An 18487-nucleotide genomic window follows, 5' to 3' on the forward strand; every position below is an offset into this window, starting at 1 on the left:
CACATTTTGGTTCTCATTTGGACTGCCTTGAGTGTCAATGTGTGTATGCCCAATGTAAGCATTGGTACCTGGGACAAAATAGGCAATGAATAAATATGACCTGAATATATCTACACTATCCTGCTCTTATCTTTCTCTCCTGTCTTATCTTTCTATCTATCCTTCTATCCGTCCATCTATTCTATCTAGTTATACATCCATCCACAATATCATCTACCTACCCACTACCTACCTATTTATCTATCACCAGCAGGGCCATAGGAGTTCTACTGGACAGGAAGAGGGACTGTTACACATTGTAACCGAAAGAGACAAGGAACCAGAGGTTTTATCCAAAAAAGGCAGCTCAGGCAGAGAGGAATGAACAAGTGAGAGGATCTAGGAGGAGGGGTTATCTTTTATCATCTATCCATCTATCTATCTATTCATGCATTCTATTTATTCATCTATCTATCCATCTATCTCTCTATTATAGTTTTTTATTTATAAAACATATGCATGGGTAATTTTTTCAACATTAACCTTTGCAAAACCTTCTGTTCCAAATTTTGAGGAGGGGTTATCTTTAAAAGAATCAAGGATCCAAGAAAAAGTTCTGGGGAAAAGAGGGTTGTGAATCACAGCCATCGAGCCTAAATAACAAAGCATCAGGTCACCAGGAGGATTTAGTAGAATGTTGAAGTATAGGCAGTGTAAACCAAAGAGCACTTAGGGAGAGACTGAGAAAGTTCAATGGCAAGAGACCTGCCATCCAGGACCCAAACTGAACTCCAAGTGTGGGTGGGCTTGAGTCTACAGATGGAGTCAGAGAAGCACATTTGGCCAGAGTGAAAAGCAAGGCAATTCCATATGCTGAATGATCCAGAAACACACCATTATTTGGGTAAAACAGTCTCTCTGGTCTTTATTTTGGCTGGGAAAACACTCTACGTGTATCTTTGTTATGTCATAATATTCCATAGAAATGCCTGGCAACGGCAGAGCAGCTAAAATGTGATGGATAGCCATTTTCCATCTGTTTAATCAATCCATCAGTAAACATATATATACATGCTACTGGGCACGCCAATCAGTGGGGCTGTCTTTGACCATGTGCTGAACAGGAAAGGAAAAAATGGCCTCTAGTTTTGGCTCTCGGTTGAAGCCCTACCATGAAACTCTTCTTCTGTGCTAGGTATAGAAGGATAATATGGCTTCCGTCCAAGGAATTACTCCTAAAGAGGATGGGAACTGACTCTTTGCCCTAGTAAAATGCTATATATCTCATGCTGGTGTCAAATATAGGACTCAGAAGGCTTAGATTTAAAATTCTGGATGAGCTGGATGAAAATCAAATTCAGACTCTGTGTGTGTGTGTGTGTGTGTGTGTGTGTGTGTGTGTGTGTGTGTGTGTGTGTGTATGTGTGTTTTATAACTCTGCTAAGATATGGAAAAAATTACTTAGGAAGAGACTGGGAAAGTGAAATGGCAAGTAACAAATAAAATTTGTCAGGCGGCGTCAGGAGAGGAGGACGGAGACAGGTCTGTCCACTTTCATCCAAATGGGCTCTCAAGGTTGGCTATCACCCCATTCCTAAGTTTTCAGAAAATCTATAGAAATAGAGATCATGTTAATACGCTCAAAAGTAAACACATCCTTTCCTTTTCCCCACACTCCTGCTGTAATCCTGTCATTTTAATGGCTTTTAATAATAATAAGATCTGACATTTATGTCACACTTTAAAGTTACCAAGTAAATTTAATAGTTTAGCTTATTTGTTCCTTTCAACAGCTCTATGAGACTGATATTATTATCCTTGTATTACTTATAAGGAAACTGAGACTCAGAACTGAGGATCAGGTTGAATAAAATACCCATGGTAACACAACAAGTGTATTTTCAAAGTGGGATTTAAACCCTCCTCTTAGCTGATGAGTTCTAGTTTTTTTTTTATGATATTCTACATTAACTTTAATGCAAAGCACACTTCAATTTAGATCTCTCCTTTCCTGTTTTGTGGCACTCCTAGGTGAAATGCTACTGAAGGGGTACTATTTGCAAGGTACTCTACTAGACAATGTAGCTACAATGATAAAAACGAAATAATCCCTGTCCTTAGGAAGCTTATATTCTACTAGGGGAAAACACACATACAAAAATAAGTTAATAGAAAATATAGAGATGGGGATAAAGACTGGACCTATGATTTCATTGATCCAGATAATTTCCTGAATACCTTCTCTTCAACTTATGATCTCAGCTGCCTAGAAAACTGGGAACTTTAATGGATTGTCTGGAGTTACACCACACAGTTAGTATATGTCAGAAGTGGTACTGGGACTAGGTTTTCCTAGTTCTGAGTTATACCATTCAAATTAAATATATACTATTTGGGTTAAAGGTACTAAGAATTAGGATCAGGAAAGAATATGGAAGGTGCTGCTTGGCTTAACTCTTGAACAGAGCTAGATATTTTAAGAACCAGTAATAAGAAGACATTCCAGGCATGGGGAAGAGCTTTGAAAATGTAGTGTATGGGGAAACAAACATATATACTTTTATGTATGGGAAAAAGCAAATCAATCGCGTTGGGTGAATACGGGGACCACAAGGGGGAGTAATGTGAAAGAGTTGGGAAAAATGGGTTAGAGGCAAATTGTGAATGAATTAAAATGTCACACAGAGGAATTTGTGTTTTATATGAGTGTAAGTAGGGAATCATTGAAGCTTCTTGAGCAGGAGAGGAGTGACTGGTAAAGAACTGTGCTTTAGATACATCAATTTCAGGGATTGGAAAGGAGATGAGAATGGAAGCAGGGAGATTAAGTATGGGGACATTTCAAAAGTCTAGGCAAAACAGGATGAGAACACAGAAGAAGTGCAGGACAGATTATTGTCTTATAGAAAGAAATCACATTTTTGTTCCTTTAAGAATTATAAGTATCCATGTTTCTTTCTTAATTTTATGGGTGCAGATTAAGAAGAAGAAAGAATTCTTTAAGAGACAACTTTGAGATCAAAGATAGAGAAAATTTTATTTTTCATTAGCTATTTAAGATCAGTCCAATGGCCAGCGATGGTACAAGGCATCCATTAGCAATGTCTTTGTTGGCCTGTCTGTGTAATAGTCTCATGGACTCATTGATATCCATCATGGGTAATTTCCATTGCCAGAGACAATGAGTTGGCCTGCCCCCGTTTAGCTTCAGTCAGTGGCAGTAAATTTGCTTCACAGTTGTGCTTTTTGTGAATCAGAAGACTAGAGACAAGCTCTTTTTTTCAGGAAGACTCAGACAGAATTGACTTCCCCTTTGTAGTCTGACAGAGTCCCATTGTGCTGATCATCAGAGAACAACACAAAGTTGAGTACAGATCAATGATCGGGTTTGTCCTAATTGATAGGAGGAGCTCTCTTGAATACAGTTAAGTTGAGTCTGGCTTTTCTCTGTTTGGGAAGAGTCTGAGGGGATCCTGCTCCCATATGGCCTATAAACCTAGAGATAATTTTTAAAGACAGTAGATATTTTTTTCATAAGTCCTAAAATAAATAAATATCCCTCTCCCAGTGACTGCTAGTATCTATCACCAAACATGTGCACCAAGGTCGTTTGGCCCAGAAACACAGGGCTCTTGTGTGCATTCATTTCTGTGTATGTAATTCTCAACAGTATAAATGCTAAATTTGGTTAATCTTTCATTAATTAAGGTCCAGTCGTGACCACTGACTCATAGCAGCAGTTAGATGAATATGGATCTGCACTGTCCAAGATCTAAGTCCCATCCTGGGAATACAGCAAACTAGAGATATTCCTGCTGAACACTGATTGATTCATACTTTTTGGTCAGCACACTAAACAGTCTCCAGATATCTAAAGACTGAGCACAAAGTCTGTGTTTCTAGCTTTACATGGTGTTTTACTTAACTGACAAGAAGAACAGGGACCTTATGTTTTTACATTTCTTGCATCTCCAGGAATTAATAGGGTTTTATTATTGGTGGTGGTGGTGATGATGATGGTGATAGTGAAGAATCAATCAACAAACATTTGCTAAGTATTCACTGAGCACCCTAGGGACTTCTAGATAGTGAAATGGATAGAATACCTGAAATGGAGTTGAGAAGATTCACTTTTCTGAGTCCAGATCTGACTTTAGACACTAGCTGTGTGACCCTGAATAAGTCATTTAACCTTATTTGCTTAAGTTTTCTCATCTGTAAAATGAGCTAGAGAAATGGTAAACTAATTCAGTATCTCTGTCAAGAAAACCCCCCAAACAATAGAACAACAAAATACCCCCAGACCTTATGCTAAGCATTAGAATACAAAGACAAAAATAAAACAATCCCAGATCTCAAGGTGAATCTTCTGACCCAACATCCACTGGTTATGTGCATTGGGTTATTTTCCAAGTACTAGAAATGGCTTTACCTTAAGTCATTCATATCCTTTCCCCTAGGTCTCCACAACTGTAACCTATGGCTTATGACGGTGAGATGTTCAGCCAAGAGTTGATATTTGGTCCATAACAATAGAGGTAAAATTCATTGGCACAAACCTATGGATCCAGCACTGTTAATTTCTTTAACTAAATTATGTAATCTTGAGTAACTATTCTATTTTCTATCTCATTAATTTAGATTATTAACAGTATCCACAAAGGAAGGATCATCTAGGGGGAGGAGCATGATTTCCAATCAGAAGGCTTGAATTTGAGGTCTACTGTTTGAATTTGAGGTACTACCATTTCCTCATTGTATAACCACAGAAAAGCCATAGAGTCATTGATTTCGAGCTAAACTCACCTCAGAGATACTTTAGTTCGTGTTCTGTCATTTTGCCATTTGGGAAATTGGTATCCAAATGAAGGCGAGTCATACAGGCGGAAAGTGGAAAGCCTGAGATTTCAACCTAGGGCTTTGGAAAGAGTTAAATGAACTGATGCTGACTGAAGTGAGCAGAACCAAGAGAACACTGTAAATAATAACAGAAAGATCGTGTGATGATCAACTATGATAGACTTTGCTCTTCTCAGCAACAATTCTAATAGATGTGGACTAGAAAATGCTGTTCACATCCAGATAGAAAACTATGGAGACTGAATACAGACTGAAGCATATAATTTTGACCTTTTTGTTTGTTTGTTTTTCATTTTGGTTTTTTTTTCTTTTCTAACATGACTCAAATGGAAATATATTTAAAATGATTGCACATGTATAACCAATATCAGATTGCTTGCTGTCTTGGGGGAGGGGAAGTAAAGGAAAGGGGAAAAATTTGGAATTCAAAATCTTACAAAATTGATTGCTGAAAAACATCTTTACATGTAATTGGAAAAATAAAATACTATTGAGGGAGGGAAAAACCTGGGTCTTCTGATTTCAAATGCATTTCTCTTCTTAGTTGAGCAATACTGGATATTCTGGGCTCTGCAGGTTTTATACAAAGAAAGAAATAGGATGAAAAGCTAAGGGGTGGGGTGGGATGAGAGGAAAAAAGTGAAGAGCTGTGAAATATGCATTTTGTGATCTTTGGTAAAGAGGAGGAGGAAGATAGAAATGGTGGAACTTTCTTGAGGAGTTTCCAGGTTTCTGCAGTAAGGTAGGGTAGCATCTCTAGCTTTTCTTTGAGGATCTCATCCATATTTCTTTTTTGTTTCTCTATAATGATGGGTGAATCAGGGCATTTAACATCCCTTAAAAGCAGGCAGGGAAAATACTGTACCCACAGGTAGTATGTGAAATCATAGATGGGAAAACTGAAGGTGAAATAGGTTATGAGAAAAGAACCACATAAATCTGAGATATTATCAACTACATGAAAAACCATATTTTTAAACCTTAATATTTTCTTACGTGTAATTTTTGCATTATATGACAGCAGAATTTAGAGCAAAATTATAATAGGAGAATTTAGAGCTGAACTTAGAACCCTTAACAGTCATCCAGAGCAAGGTCTTCATTTTCTTTTTTGTTTTTCATTTTTATTGATATGTTTTATTTTCATATCATCCACATTTTCTAATATTCCTTTCCTTTGAAAAATCAAAACACAATCATCCCAAATATAGCACATACCTTGTTGTCATTCCTGCATTTTCTAAGGGGGAAATATCCTTTCACCACATGCCAACAGGTAACCTCAAGCCTGAGCAGGTCAGTAAAGGGTAGGAGAACTGAGCTTTAAAGTTTAGGAGCTTGGGCTAATCCTGCCCTTAGGACTTCACCTGCCCTTCTGGAGAATAAAGGGTCTCTCTTCAAATTCTCTAGAAAAGTCAAAGCCTTTCAGCTATAAATCAGGTATCTCTCAAAATCCCGCTCCCAATGAGTGATCTGGGCTAATCGCAAATGATAGACTAACATACTCTCATTCATATTTCAACAAGTATGAGAAAGAAAAACACGTGGCAGGATGCTCTTAGGCCAGGTGGGGGAAAAGAGAAATGTGTGTGTGTGTATCCTTGTACAACCGGTTTACTACTCAGATCAGCAGTTTGACATATATCAGAGTCTAAGCAAAGTACATTGAAGAAAAACCATTGTGAGTATTTTATCAACACTGTAAATCTATGAATCTGATAATGCAAAGAAAGGGACCTTCCCCCTAAAAAAGGATGTTCTAATAGTTCTTCATGTTTTAATTTGCAAATACATGGATGTTTGTGTGTGTGTGTGTGTGTGTGTGTGTGTATGGAAATATGGGTAGGGAATTGTGAGGCAATATGATGCATTAGAAAGAATGTGGATCCCCATTGAAATTCTGGTCCTCCTGATTACTATCTGTGTTGTTATTGTTATTGTTTAATCATTTCATGATCTCATTTGATTTTTGTTTGTTTGCTTTGCAAAGAAACTAGAGTGTTTTGCCATTTCCTTCTCCAGTTCATTTTATAGATGAGAAAACGGATGCAAACAGGGTTTAGTAACTTACACAGAGTCACCCAGCTAGTAAATATCTGAGACCAAATTTGAATTTGGGTCTTCCCGACTCCAAACCTGGTGCTCTATCCACTGCACCATCTATTCTGTTTGGGCTAATCAGGTAACCACTCTGGCTCTGTTACTTACCTGCTTTCGGCACCGTGCCTAGAACTTAGAAGACACTTAATAAGTGTTGATTGATTAATACTTATTGTAAAATGAGGAACTAGGACCAGTGGATCTCTGAGGAGCCATTGGAGAAGCTGGGTGGAGGGGATTAACAGGATTAGCACCTGCTCCATGTTCTAGAGAGAAACTTCTAATGCTTCTAGAGGGAAACACTGCACAGGACTGCCCAGCATGGCATGCCCTCATCAGAGAAGGTTCTGTGCTCTATGAACAAATCAGAGCTGAAGTAGCTCAAAAGAAATGTGAGATGCGCAGATTTACCCAACCCGTGGCAGAGCATTTCAAGCTCATGAGCAGCTACAGTCGCACAAATTAATTTGATTGTAATATAGTGATGTCATTTTGGTCTTCTTCAAAAATGAAGGATGACAACCAACAAGTAGAGGTTAATGCTTTCTGCTGAATAGGATGTGGAAAGCATGATCTAGTTCAAAAGCCTCCATTGGCTTCCTTTTGTCTCTAACATGATATACACACTCTTGTCACTTAAGCCCTTTGCCATCAGGTACATCACACTTTTTGTGGGATGTCCCTTCTGATGAGGTCATAATCTGGGTCCCTACAGGCTCTATGAGCAGACAGCAATCTCTTAAAATCCTGCCATCCCACAAGGTCTTCAAGTCTGGGTCCAATGACTGATGGCATATAGTCCATCTGAAGATCAGTCCACCGAAGGTCAGAGAAATTAATTACCAGTTCGTTGAATTTCCTCACTTTACAGAGGAGAAAACTGGGGACCAAAAAACAGGGGCCTTTCTAGTGGGGATATACATCTATCTGTCACAGTAACTTTTGAATACCATCCCCTAAGTTATATAAGAGATATTCTTAGCCTTATGTCATAGTCATGGATTCCTCTGGTAGTTTGGTTAAGGCCGATGGCCCCTTTCTCAAAGGAAGGGTTTTAAATGTATAAAATAAAAAGGAAACAAATTATGTTTAATTATAGTTGTTGAAGGTTTTTTTTTAAAAAAAAAACACAAAACCTTAATTCAGAGGAGACCCCTGAAATTTAAGAGACCCTGAAGGAGTATCTGTCTCCCAGGTTGAGATGTGGCTTGAAAGGTTTGAGCTTTGAAACTCAGTGTGAAGGACCCTCCCAGATAGAAGATTTTTTCTAAGTTGGTTGGTAGAAACTAACTTTGTTTCAGAGGTCTCCAGCAGGACTAGTAGGGGGTCTTCTTCTATAATCAGCTAAGGAGCAGTAGGAATACCTAGATATAAGAACAGAATGATGCCTTTCAAAGGACACCAGACATATGGCTTCATGCCCAGAAGGGAGCTAGGGGCTCTGCTGAACTCAAATCTGCCTTCTTGAGCCACAGCTGGCAGCAAAGATGGGTGGCATCCTGCCAGCCATGCCAGGTGTCTAATATAGCAAACCAGAACAAAAAGCTGGCACTTAGTGCTCAAAACATTTATATGATGTGGTTCTTGATACTTTTATAAAAGGCAATAAAATGGGCTTAGCACCACCACCACCCTTGCAATTACTAGTACAGTGATGATGAAACAATTAAAAACATCAACCACATTAGCCCTGAAGTACATATGGCTTCTGGATCTGAAATCAGGAAGAGATGCATCTAAAGCCTGCCTCAGAGACTGACTATGTTATCCTGGGCAAGTCACACTCTCTCTGTTTTTCATTTTCTTCATCTATAAAATGGGGGTGATAATAGCATTTATTTCATAAGATTTTCAAAAGGAAAAAATGAGATAATGTATATAAAACTCTTAACAAACTTTAAATCCTATGTAAAAATTAGCTGTTATTATTATAATAAAAAATTTTTATGAAAAATCAGAACCTAGTGCACATAAGGAAAGTTTGAGGAAAAATCCATGTACTGACCCTTCATCCCATAATTTCTCTGTGAATATCTTGTTTTAAAACTTAGGGAGTCAAATAATTGATTATATTATATAATATATAATATTATTATAGTTCATATATATACATATGTAAACTTCCCCTGTTAGAATGTAAGCTTCTTGAGGGCAAGAATTGTCTCTATTTTGCATATGTATCTCAATACTTAGCATAATTATTGGCACATGATAAGCTGTTGAAAAATATTTTTTATTCATTCATTTATGACTGTCATATTTTATATGGATTAGGAGAGTAGGTAAATAAATCAGTAGCCAGTAGTATTCTCTTGGCTACTTTTTTGATATTAATAAAGTCTGTGGTTCCTACCCCTCCCCACATAAATTTGGTATTTTTACCTCCCTCAGATACCATGTACAATCTATTTTCATTGGCCTCCTGATAATAAACATTAAGATATAAAACATAGGTGTATGCTTTATATGTATATATAATTCCTACATACAGATATATGTCTTCATGACTGTGATAGAAGAGATTGAATATAGAGTTTTTCACATGGATCATTTGATCCCATCTTCCAGATGTTCCTGTTTTGGGAACAAGTCCCAGAATATCATAGAGCCTCCTGGAAGAAATCTGTGATTATTCTAAGTGATCTTATCCATTTGCAAAGGAAAGACCAAGCAGGTGAAGAACTACCTAGATAGCAATACACATTTAAGTGGACACCCTACAGAATCATGATAGATAACACAAATAAATAACAAGATGATAAGAATTGGGTTGGATTGAATTTGAGAAATGGCAAAGCTCCTTTACTCTCTCAGGGCCCATCTTTTCATCACTTAACATTCAAATGGTCAACCTCAGAAATTTTTAAATGAGTATTACATTGAATGAAATGGAAAGGCACTGGGAGGATCTGAGAAGATTGAACCATTTAACTCATCAGTGACTACAAAGATAAGCAGCAGTAAAAGAAGTCATGAAAAAAATTCTATGATAGAATAAAGGCTTATTTAATGGCAAGAATGAGAGATGACAGGTGAACAGCTGGAATACTCCATTGTAATCTTGCAAATTGTAGACCTCTAACATCATAGATTTCTTCCTCCTCCTTTCCCCATACCCTGGAAAGAAATCATACAAAGGTATGGACAAAAATTACACAGGAGGGGCAGGGATCTAGATCCATTCATTCATTGAAATGATCATCCAGGCTTGGGATACTCTTCTTAGAAGAGATAGGGTTTGACTGGGAGCTTGAAGGATGGTAACTTATTGAGGGTAAAGGATGTCCCTTCAATGTTCTAAAGGAACAGCTGTGCTGTGTTCATCCTGATGCTAGGGTCTATTACAACTGAGCACCTGGTGCTGATGCTGACTATTTAGTACTGGTTTCAGTGACTGAGAACCCCTGGATTATGTGGGAGAAACCGGCCCACTTGGGTTCTCCTCACCAAAGATCCATGCCCCCCAGCCTAGCCCAACAGCATCAATTTCTAGTCCTGAGTTGTGCCCTCTTGTGGGCAATTCCTGACTCCAAGGAATGGGAGGAGGGCTCAATGGACTCTCTTTATCCATTCAAGTAATAGCACTCAAGATGATAGCAATGATGATGATTTAGGTCAGATCACTGTGACAAAGCACTTGAAATACATTTTATCATTTGATCCTTATTATCAGCCTGGTGGGTTGGGGCGGGGTGGCAGTCTTTTGAGCACATAAACTCTTAGAAGATCTAAGTCATGTGCTTGAACCAGGGACAAATTTATTGGCATCCATGCCTGGTCAAGAAGGGAGCAGAGAGACTTTGTTCGGAATAAAGATTTATTTTTTTCCTTTGTTGTATTGTCTAGCAACAGCTGGTTTCCACATTTGCCAGGTCCATGGGTGTATCCTGTATGTTACTAGTTTTCATGAGGCTCATATAAGATAATGTATGTAAAACACTTAAGTCAATTTAAAGTACTATATAAATGTCAGTTATTGTTGTTGTTATACGGTTATACATTTATATAAGGACATTTCATTTGATTTCATTGATATGAGGAATACTTTAGCAAGGAAACTAACTTGACCAATGTTAGTTGATCTTTCTCTGCAACTTAGGAAGTTTCTCTGAAACTTACCTGGACTTGCCTGGCATTCCACAGATTTAGACATCCTAAGGAGGACTTTAATCCATATTCTCTTGAATTTTCTATCCACTATACCATACTGCTTCTCAATCCTTTCTTTCTTTCTTTCTTTCTTTCTTTCTTTCTTTCTTTCTTTCTTTCTTTCTTTCTTTCTTTCTTTCTTTCTTTCTTTCTTTCTTTCTTTCTTTCTTTCTCTTTCTTTCTTTCTTTCTTTCTTTCTTTCTTTCTTTCTTTCTTTCTTTCTTTCTTTCTTTCTTCCTTCCTTCCTTCCTTCCTTCCTTCCTTCCTTCCTTCCTTCTTTCCTTCCTTCCTTCCTTCCTTTCCTCCTTCCTTCCTTTTTCCTTTCTTTTCTCTTTCTCTCTTTCCTTCCTTCCCTTCCTCTCTCTCTTTCCCACGCTTCCTCCCTCTTTCTTCTTTCTTTCTTCCTTTCCTTTGCTCTCTCTTTCTTTTTGTCTTTCTTTCTGCCTATATATCTACTTATCTACCTATTTATCCATCCATTTATCCACCTATCTAAGCAACTATTCATATATGTATCTATCTTTATACACATGTGTATGTTTATTTTTAGGTGTGTGCATGCATATATGTATATAGAGGGATAGGTATATATTATTTATCTATAACACACATAAACAGATAAAATTTTATATTTTATTACATTTTTATCTTAATATTAACCTCACTATCATACATTATATTATGTGATATCAATAATTATACTATATATGATTATTATATTTATATGTAGATTTAGCTATAATCATGTATTCATAGAGATACATATGATATTCACAACATTAAGACTTACTGATTCATATATATATATATGTCCATCTGATACCCATGACAAAGTGAAAGAAAGTTCTAAGTCTTTTTAATGGCCTGGGATCACTGTGTGAGGTAGACCCAGAGCTAATATAAAAGCAGGTTAACAACATACTTCTGGGAATGACTCCCCCTTAGGGGCTAATCCAATACCATTTCAACAAATGTCTGGAACAAATTAAGGCTATCTTTATCAACACTTCTTACTGGAAGACTACTACAGGATGGGCACTGAAGAGTCATTGGGCATCTTAGTTCTCATCTTTGAATCCTAAGGCAGAGTCTTCTCAATTGGGCAATCTTGCTGCATATGCCCCAAGTTAGGTATTCTGGGGCTCAGATAATGGGGCTCAAACACCTCTGTATTTTCCTATTGTCAAATAGTTTCTTTCCCTAAACCTTGAAAGAACCTGGACTGATATAGATAGATAGTATAAATATTATTAAACCCATCTCACAGGTGAAGAAACAAAACTTGGAGAGCCAAAGAGACTGCAGAATCTTAAACTTGCAGGTATCTGAGCCAGAATTTGACTCCCAATGTACAGCCTTTCCCATTATGTCAAGATCACCATTTTGACATATTGCTTTGAGGTGCATTTTCACTAGTACACTAAACCATCCATATTACCACCCTCCTTTACTCTCTCTGTCTCTCTCTCTCTCTCTCTCTCTCTCTCTCTCTCTCTCTCTCTCTCTCCCTCCCTCCCTCCCTCCCTCCCTCCCTCCTTTCCTCCCTCCCTCCCTCCTTCTCTTTCTTTCTCCCTCTTTTTCTCTGCAAGAGCACACTCTGGGGGTTGTCTTAGGGGTAGATTTGTTTCGTATTTTATAACTTCTTTTGACACGTGTAGGAAGGTGCTATGTCAGAACACCGAGCAGCCCAATTTACACAAAATAATTAAAATACAGATGAATAGGGCATAATCAATCTCTGGATGACCCGGGTCGCAGCGGCACCAAATCATCCCCATGACAGCCACCATTTAACATTTCATGGGCAGATCGATCTTCTAGGAGGCCACTGTCCCCTTCCTGCTTTATTTAAATTATGGGACCCATGATAAGTCATTTCAGAGCGCACATGCCCTGAGGGCCCCTCTGCTTCCATATGCCCCAATCAATTTTAATGATGGCAATTGTCGAATGTGGCAGTCACATCCTTAAGAAACAAGGAGGACACTAACATCCCATCTGGAGGCAGGAGCCATTTCTGACAGAAAAGACAGAGCCTTTGTCACCTTTAAAGAAAATACCAAAAGTGTTCTGGCAACCTGGGGATATACTCACTGTGTTTCATTGCAAGACAGGGTAACCTTGAGGTAGAGGAACTAGCTACCTTGGCGGGAAATAATATACTCCCAGAATATTATTTTCTGAACAGAGAGATCATAAATCATAGCTCCAACTACCATAGCATTTTAAAGCTTACAATGTGTTTTTCTGGTGAGAACCTTATGAAGCAGGGAATGCAAATATTATCCCCATTTTACAGATGAGGAAACTGAGGCTCAGTCCTATAAAGCCACTTACCTAACTAATAAATGTCAGAATCAGGATTTGATTTCAAGTCTTCAGATGTGACTACTTTGATAGGGTCCAGATTTTTTTGGTTGTTGTTATAGCAATTTTTATTGCTATATCGAGTCTGGATGTTTTAACTATCCTGGCAGAGAAGAAATATCAGGTTGAGGATGAGGAGAGTAGGGTACAGAACTGAGGAACAGAGGGGAAGTTCTAGATTTAGAAGCTGAGGGCCTAGGTTGAAATTAACCTCTGTGAGAGATGGGAAATACTTAATCTTTTTGGGTCTCCGTTTCCTTCTTGGTAAAATGAGTGTATTGGATTAGACTCTAGATTATCTCCAAGTTAAATCTTTGATCTTATGATCTCATAGGCTGAATTGAGTTGGATAATTGACTTCAAGTTCAGTCTTCCAGGTGTAACATTCTAGCAGCATGATTACACAATATAGAGGCATAATGATTTTTATTTATGGCCTGGACCTAGGACTTACTTGGAATTAATAACTCTACTAATGAAGACCAGCAGTCTTTCATCAGCATTATATTAGAAAAGTGTTTGGGGGAACTGAGACGTTCATTGACTTTCCTAGGGTCACATAGTCAGAACGTATCAAAGACAGGACTTGCATCTGGGTCTTCCTGAATCTGAAAGTTCACCTTTCTGTATGTGCAGATTTCTAAAGGCCAAATTGCGGGAGAGAAAACATCATGTCCATATTTTTGTCTTGCTTGGAATTTATTTAGTTTAGAAAAGGGGAAGTTTCTTTTCAAAATTGGTTTCTAAAGTTGTGGTCCCCTGAATGGGGATGTTATGACCCCAAAGGGAAAGTGAGAGGACTATAATGGAAGTATGATCAACCAATGGATCTACCAAATGATTGGTCAAAGTCAATAATAGGGCTTATATCCAACATAATTTTGCTTGCCCTTTATTCAGTACAGCCCAACATTCCTCTATTCTCTTTTCGTGCCATTGGGAAAATTTTTTACATCTCTAGGGTCTGTGTGGGGCATTGTGTGTCCCATAACACTTATACTCAATCCAGGATCATGTGCAATCTGTATTTTAGCTTTTGTTGTATCATGATTCTACCTAAGCCCATTCTGAACCCACTCCTCCTTCTGAACGTTCCTATTTCTGTTAAGGACACAGCTATTCTTCCCTATGACCTAAGTTTACAATATTGATATCATCCTCAACTCTCCATTTTCAAAAACCCCAAAATACATCCAGGCCCCCTATTTTGTTATCTTCATCACCAAGTCTAGCATCCATCCTTCTCTTCTCTCTGCTCACATAGAACCATCCCTGGTTTGAGTTCCCATCCTATCTCACCCAGGCCCTACCATTAATCTCCTAGAGCCATCCCCTGCTTCAATCCATCTGCCAGAATGATTTTCTTAACGTGCAGATCTGATCATGTCACTCTTCTTGATGAAATAGACACATTTCTGTTGGACATTTAAAGCCCTTTATACCCTGGTATCAGTATTCCTTTCCACCAATATTACTCATTACATATATATATATATACATATATGTATATGTATATGTATATATGTGTGTGTGTATCTAAATCGATAACATCAGAATAAAACACACACACACACACACACACACACACACACACACACATATATATATATATATATAAATCTATAGCCTGTACTATACTCTATAGCTTGAACAAGCTAACTTTTTGCTGCTTCTAGAATTCATACAAGAACCCAACTAAGTTATTGATTTGAAGGTATGGTACTACTCAGTAAGCAGAAATACATCCAGAAGAAAGGATTTATACTGAAAACTTTTGGTTGACTATAATCAATGGCACTTGATTTTTGCTTATTTTTTTCACTGTGTACCATGAAGGTTTACATACAGAGAAATGTGATACCTCCCTAGATACTGTGGTGTCAACTGATATCATGACCTATTCTTTGTTGCATTTGGTATCTTTCATTTTTAAAGTATCTAAAAAATGGCTAACTTCACTGATAAAATTAGTATAATTAATTCTGAGAAAAATGCTATTTAAAAATCTCATGCTGCAATATATAGAATAGATATATTTCAAAATAATGAAACATACTCAATCACATTGCTCTCAGGAATAGAAAAAGGTTCTTTGTACTATTTGTAAATACGATTTTAAAAAACATTGCTCATCTTTTTCTCATTCTGTGTACATTTTATAATGTTTATATTAGTAAAACAGTATACATTTATAGAATTATATATATATATATACATATAAATTTATAAATAAATCATTAATTGGTGGGACTCTGAGTTCAAAAATGATTTACTTTTGGAAATGAATGCATAAAGATTTAACATCATCCCATTTGCTTAGAAAGAAATAGAAGTTTTGGTGGTATGTACCATCTTAAGAGTTTTTTCTAGAGACTTGGATTTTCTTTCTCTAAACTACAAACACACTGGAAGAACAATTCAGTAGCATTCTGGCTCCTTGCTCTATTGCTTCTATAAGGGCCCTCAGAAGAGACATTCCCTTCATTCAGGAGGAAGTCCTGATTGCTGAAGCATGAAGTCACCTCATAGGCTAAAATATATTTTCAACATAACTCTCTAGGAATAGAAGCTCATTTACAGAATCTCAGAATTTTAAAGTTGGGAGAAATGTCAGAAACCAATCAAAATAACCCATTTCTTTAAAAAAAGAAAAAAAAGTCCTACAACAACCAGGTTCTGCTCAAAGACTTCCAACAAAGAGGATCCCAATATCTTTCAAAACAGCACATCCCATCTTTGGACGGTAATTGGTAGGAAGTCTTTGCCAACAGATAGTTTCTTTTCAATTTTTATCCATTACTCCTGGTTCTAAACTCTTAAGATCAAAACAATGAGTTGAATCCCTCCTCTAAGAATTACACCTAAAATGAAAACTTTGAAATACTTGAACCAAATTACAACAAATATTCTCTAATTCCATTTCTCAAGTAATCAGAACAAAGGCACCAGAGCTAATCAGCATGCCGGCCACCTTGGTCTCGATAACAGCCCCTGATGTGCTCCTGAATTTTCCCCATTCTTGCCCCCATCCATATACATGGGTCACAGTACTCAAGGGACCCTTTCCTAGCCTGAGGTCCTCACTCATACAGATCACTATAGCTCAAAGCAGAAGGTATCATGATACAACAGTAAATCAAAGACCAACAAGCAATTGCTCAGTAAAGGACCATTATGAACATCCTGTAGTGGTGGGAGGGTACCCCAAAATGCTCTTTCCCAAGAAAAGACAACCCAGTGCTTACTTTTGTAGTCAATAGCTGCTGGCCCGTGCTGATGAACAAAACAAAAGACCAGGTTCCAATCTGAGCCCATTCTCACATGTACACTATCCCTTCCACCTTGGCTCAGAGTGCAGGAGCTGTGTTTTATCAACCTAAAACAGAAAGACAAAAATTTATTCAGGTTTGCTGGCCATATTCACGAGACATTCATGAGATGCCTGAAGCATCCTGAGCTAGTGGTATAGTAGAAAGTAATTCAGAGTCAAAGGACCTGGGTTCAAATCTTGGTACCATTGTTGATTGACTGTGACCTTAGGTAAGTCACTTATTGGAAGCTCTCTTCTCCCCCCCCCTCTCCTCAGCATGAGCTGTCCAGTCCAGTCTCATCTCATTTGTTCACCTATTTCCCACCCCTTCATTTAAATCTTCAAGTCGATTTAGATTATGTCAGAATAAAAAATTTTAAGTACCTACCTTAGGCTCACAAAATTTATAGTTTCTAGGGTACTTTGTCCTCTGGGAATACCTATTCATGCATGTTCAATCAATCAAACATTTATTGAGCACCTACTGTGTTCCAGGTATACTGGAGAAGGAAATAAACTATTCCAGTATTTTTGACAAGGAAATCCCATGGACAGTATTGGTGTGCTGTGGTTCACACAGTCACAAAGAGTCAGACACATTAAGTGATTGAACAACAACAAAACGTGCACTGTGCTAAGCCCCGGGGATACAAAAAGGGGCAAAAGGCAGTCCCTGTCTTCAAGGAGCTTACAGTCTAAAGAGAAAAACAGCAATTAGCAAAGAAACATGTACAAATTATATACAGGATATATAGGAAGCAAGTAACAAAGGGAAGGCATTGGAAATGAAAATTGTCTGGTTAGAAAGTTAGAAAGCTCTATCCACTACACCATCTAGCTGTCCCTAGATTTTTCTTTAAAATAGTCCTTTGGAAACTGGAGACACACATACAGAGTGACAGAAATAAAGACAGACAGACAGAAGTAAAGAGGAGAGATGGAGAGAGATGGAGAGAGAAGGGAAGGGAAGGGAAGGAGAGGGGAGGGAGAGAGAGTAAGGGAGAGAAGAGAAAGGGAAGGGAGGGAGAGGAGGGAAGGAGAGTATGTTTCCTATTTATAGGAAGATATTCTTTTTTTTAAGTTTTTTTTTTATTTTCAAAACATATGCATGGATAATTTGACAACATTGACTCTTGCATAGCCTTATTTCAGATTTTCTCCTCCTTTCCCCCATCTCCTTCCCTAGATGGCAAGCAATTCAATATATGTTATCTATGTTAAAATATATGTTAAATTCAATATGTATAAACATATTTATACAAATCTCTTGCTGCCCAAGAGAAATCAGATCAAGGAAAGAAAGTAAATGAGTAAGAAAATAAAATGCAAGCAAACAACAACAGAAAGAATGAGAATGTTTTGTTGTGATCCCCACTCAGTTCCCACAGGCCTCTCTCTGGGTGTGGATGGCTCTCTTCATCACTGAACAAGTGGAACTGGTCTGAATCATCTCATTGTTGAGAAGAGCCAGGTCCATCAGAATTGGTCATCATATAGTATTGTTGAAGTATATAATGATCTCCTGGTTCTGCTCATTTCACTTAGCATCAGTTCGTGTAAGTCTCTCCAGGCCTTTCTGAAATCATCCTGTTGGTCATTTCTTACCGAACAATAATATTCCATAATATTCATACACCACAATTTATTCAGCCATTCTCCAGCTGATGGGCATCCATTCAGTTTTCAGTTTCTAGCCACTACAAAAAAAGCTGCCACAAACAT

At 37.7% G+C, this 18487-nt stretch overlaps 1 long non-coding RNA gene across 1 annotated transcript in view; it reads right to left on the bottom strand.

The window, feature by feature from the left end:
* Positions 1 to 9191: 9191 nt before the first annotated feature.
* LOC116421316 overlaps positions 9192 to 18487 on the bottom strand; it is a 71146-nt gene continuing 61850 nt past the window's right edge. The window contains exons 3-4 of the long non-coding RNA XR_004231633.1: positions 16701 to 16831; positions 9192 to 10056 (exon numbers count right to left, since the gene is read on the bottom strand). This is a non-coding gene — a long non-coding RNA (uncharacterized LOC116421316). The remainder of the gene's footprint in view (positions 10057 to 16700; positions 16832 to 18487) is intronic.

Source organism: Sarcophilus harrisii, chromosome 2 (assembly GCF_902635505.1).
Source record: "Sarcophilus harrisii chromosome 2, mSarHar1.11, whole genome shotgun sequence".
Lineage (NCBI taxonomy): Eukaryota > Metazoa > Chordata > Mammalia > Dasyuromorphia > Dasyuridae > Sarcophilus > Sarcophilus harrisii.